The sequence below is a fragment of the Marmota monax genome, unplaced genomic scaffold (genome assembly GCF_021218885.2).
Source record: "Marmota monax isolate L192 unplaced genomic scaffold, Marmota_monax_Labrador192_F-V1.1 WCK01_AAM20220418_F8-fsc00021, whole genome shotgun sequence".
Lineage (NCBI taxonomy): Eukaryota > Metazoa > Chordata > Mammalia > Rodentia > Sciuridae > Marmota > Marmota monax.
Window position 1 is genome coordinate 20714262 of NW_026695228.1, and position 4574 is coordinate 20718835.

Genomic DNA, 4574 nt, shown 5'->3' on the forward strand with positions numbered 1-4574 from the left:
CATTGTTTCCCACAAACACTCCCACCTCCCAGATCCCCTTATGGAATAGTCTCTCCTGTCCCCGGCTGGGACAGACTGTGTCCACCTTGCAGCAAAGCTCCTGACTTGCATAAGGGCTGTCTGTGGGCATTTAATTCCCATCCATTGGTCAATGTGCCTCTCCCTCTGGCACTGTCTCTGTGACTTAATTACAGGGTTTCTAATTGGTTCTAATATGTGGTAGGACCAGTAGGGCCACCCTGTTCTGGAGAAGTGTCCTGGCTACGTGCAACCCTCTGCTCTTCCAGGAATTTTTTGAATCCTTTTATCAAGTTCCAGAGAAAACCCTGTTGTGGTTTTGGTTGGGATTGTGTTGAAACTACAGATGGAGATGACCAATATCTTTCTGAACTTGAGCTTTCCTGTCCATGAGCATGGTACACCCACCACTCCCTGTCTCCATGAGCATGGTACACCCACCGCTCCCTGTCTCCATGAGCATGGTACACCCACTGTCTGCAGCCTCATTGGTCTCTCTCATCTGCACGCGCTCTCTCTTTCTTTTCTCCCTCTTTCTCTGGAAGAGATTTTAAGTCTTTATGGGGAAGGATGCCCCCAACCCACCTTCCCTAACTGCAGGGAATGAGACACACTCGAGCAGGACCAGGAGGGTTGGCAGTGGACATCCCAGTCCAGCCGGCGCCCTCTGTGGAGCTGGCTGGCCAGGTCCTCCTTCACGGTCTGGTCTCCTCCTGATGCTGCACCACTGTGTTTGCCATGAGCACTCAGCCCTCAGCCATGTGGCCCCGACAGATGGGTCCTGAGTGGCAGGTGCCAGTCTGAGTTCTGACCCGAAAGACGCAGCCTGAGCCCAGAAGCACCCATACCTTGGCCTTCCAGCTCCCGGAGAAGACGCCCTCGCCCCTCATTAATCTCTCTTTTTATAAATAAAAGTTTCACTTTGTTTTTATCGACACATGAAATTGTACATATTTATCAGGTTCAGTGCGATGCTTTACCCACGTGTACATTGTATTCATGTATATGTTATAAAGATCAAATCAGTTTATCATCTCAATCATGTATCACTTTGTGGTGAGAACATCCAAAACCCTCTCTTCTAGCTATTCTGAAGTATTTCTGACTACAGTCACCCTTGTGTGCAATGGGACACTGGAAGTTATTCCTATTATCTAACTGTAATCATGTTCTGGTTAACAGATGGATCCCGCCTATTTTCCCAGCCTCTGTAATGACCATTCTGCTCTCTACTTTTCTAAGGTCAGATTTTTTAGATTCCACACTGTAAGATCCCATGGTATGTGTCTGCTGGTGCCCGTTTACTTAACATTATGTCCTTTGGGTTCATCCACATTGCCACAAATACAGGATTCAGTTCCTTTTCATGGCTGAATAGTGTTCCGTGGCGAACACGAGCTACATTTCCTTCATCCATTTACTGATGGCCTTAGGTTATTTCCATTTCTTGGTGATTGTGACTAGTGCTGCCATGAATGTGGGCCTGCACTCAGGGCTGCCTAACCACTGAGCCACATCCCTAGCCCTGTTTTATTTTTTTATTTTGAGACAGGGTCTCACTGAATTGCTTAGGGCCTCGCTGAGTGGCTGAGGCTGGCCTTGAACCTTCGGTCCTCCTGCCTCAGCCTCTGGAGCTGCTGGGATTACAGGCGTGTGCCACTGCGCCCGACCCACAGAAGTCTTATGTGACAGAAAATGGATGAGACCCTAGGTCCCCTAAAACCTCAGGCCATCACTTCCCTTCCCCACAAGTCTGGGGTCCCCAGGGCCTCCCAGGCAGGTGCCCACGAGAGGTCCACCTGTGGGTGGCAAGTCCCTTCCCCAAGGTGGCCAGGTAAGCTCTGCTCAGGTCCCCTCAGCCTCCCTGACCAGGTGGGGCATGTGCCGGTGTCCACCATGCAGGGCTCCCCAGGAGCCAGTTCCCAGCCGCCCCTTTGAGACTTCCTGCCGCCATCTCTGGCCTGACCTCCTTGGCTGGCCCGGGGAGCTGCACTTGTCACCCGTCCAGTGGCAGCACCTCTGGGCCACCCTCCAGGAGCTGAGGTCGCCCTGCACCGTGGACATGGGGCCGGGCCAGCCTCCAGGAGTCTGCGCGTCATTTATCAATGTCCTGAGCCGTGGAAAATTCCAAACAGGGCCTGGGGTCAGGAGAGCAGTCGGGCTGCCCAACACAGTGACCAGGTGGTGGACCCCGAAGCCATGACCTTTCCCACGGGAGGCTCTTGCAAATTCCAAGGTCACATGCCCACATCTGAGACCTGACACTCTGCCTCAGGACCAGCCGGGCCCCAGCCAGAGCCATCGCCAGCCACTGAGATCTTTTATTTTCTTTTGGTACCAGGGATTGAATTCAGGGGCACTCGACCACTGAGCCACATCCCCAGCCCTGTTTTGTGTTTTATTTAGAGACAGGGTCTCACTGTTGCTGAGGCTGGCTTTGAGCTCTCGATCCTCCTGCCTCAGCCTCCCAGCTGCTGGGATGACAGGTGTGCACTCCTACACGGACCGCAGCTTGCACCTCCCCGTCCTGGGCCCCAGGTAGTGTCACGACTTTGGGGGCCACAGGTTGGCCCCTGTGTCTGTTTGCCGTGTGTACCTGGGAGGGGCAAGCCCTGCTCTGGCTCTGGGCTGCACAGGGGTCCACAGAGCAGACCTGGGGGTGGATCAATGACTCCAGAGCTGACTTGGTCTGTGTCACTGTCTCCCTCCCTGCCTTTCCCACGGTCTCCTTGTGTCTCTGTCCCTGGTAGATGGCACTGGCTGCCACCCCCTCCCAGTCAGACATCTGCAGGGCCCTCCACCCTCAGGGGGACACGGGCTGCTGTTCAGCCTTTATAGACCGGGGGACAGGCTGAATTCCCCACAGGGACAAAGTCACCCACGCTGGGTCCTCAGTCTGGGCCCGATTGCTGTGTCCTGCCCCACTAGCCCCCTGCCCCCAGTTCCCTTTTCCTGACCACCAGCCCCCCCACTGAGTCCAGCCTCCAGCTGACCCTGGGATTATAGGGTCTCAGGAATAAGTGCACAGGAACCCCAAGATTGTTCTAGAACAGAAGCAATCTTGGAATTGGACTTTGTGAAGGGGCAGCTGTGGTAGGGTGTGCCCAGGAACTGGCTCATGCTGGTAGGACTCTGCTGCCACCACCCCCGGCCCTGGGAAGTTCCTTGAAGATCAGCCACTCATTGGCCCTTGGGTGATGGTGAGACTGCAGATCTGTCCTTCCCAGGCTGGGTGACCTCAGCATAAAATAAACAGACTCAGCGACAGGACAAAGAAACACGATCCCTCCCCCCGGATTTGTTTATCCCGCCTTGACGTCAGGAGGCCCAGGCAGGAGGATCCCTGGAGCTGGAGGCCAGAAGTTTGGGGCCAGCCTGGGCAACATCGCAAGCGTCGCTCTCAGTAAATAAACAGGAGGGCTGTGCCACCCCACCTGAAGGCACCAACTGCTCCAGGGCCAACCCACCTGTCCCTGGCAGGGGCGTCTTCGCAGCCCTCGCGCGGATGAGGAGACCGAGGCCCTAAGGCGGCCACAGCGGCGTGGACGGCTTTCGCCCCGCCCTGTTTGTGGAGTGGCTCACGGATGCCGCCCGCCCGGGTGCTTTGTGCAGAGTCCAGCAAAGTCACATTTCCACCACAGCCCCCGGGAGTGTCGTGCTTTGAAGCAAGAAAAAGGAGAGGCCGCGTGGCGCGCCCCAGGCCAATTGCACGACCGTCGCGCTCCCAGAACAGAAGGTCTTGTCGGAAACATGGGGTCCGCTCCTCTCCCGTCCCCCGACGGCTGTGCCCATTCTCCATCTGAGCCGCGTTTCCCGACCTGCAGACGATGTGGCCGGAGGCGCTGGGCACAGCTGCCCTGGGACACGGGGACACGGCCGCCCCACCCCAAGCTCGGCCAGCGGTGGACAAGAGCTATGGATCCCGGGGGCGAGGGCCCGGAGGGGGCTGTGGCACTCCCAGGAGTCCCCTGGTGAAGGGCCATCCATGGCCATCTGCATTCGGCCAAAGCCTGTCCCCTGCTTTTCTCTCGGTGCTGAGGTGACGTGGGTGCCTCCTGGGCCAGGCGAGGCTCCACCCCTGAGCCACACTCTGGTGTCCCAGGTCCCGCCCATGTCATTGCTCGCCCACGTCATCGCTTGTGCCCCTGAGGCTGGCCCCACACTGGGACCTCGGTGGGAGGATAAAGGGAGCTTGTTCCTGGGGTCACTGCAAATCCTGGGCAGCAGCCTCGTCCTCCCCAGCCCCATTTCCCATCTGTAAAGTGGGGGTGCATGGGACCAGCCGGCAGTGGGGATTTTGTGGCTGCGAGGCCACTCCTGGGAGGGTGGCCCGGTGCTCTTAGGTGTGGTGACCTTTGTCGCGGCCGACGCTGTAGTTCTTGGTCCTGAGAGCTCCCCTCTGCTTCCTGACTTGACCCAGCCACCTGTGGCCTTGCCTCCTGTTTCAGGTCCCCTGCCCCACCCCTGGTGGCCGCGGCTGGTGGGCAGCTCAGAAACGCCACAGCACACCAGCCCCAATATCATGTGGCCTCCTGTTGGGACAGGGATGCGTTGGA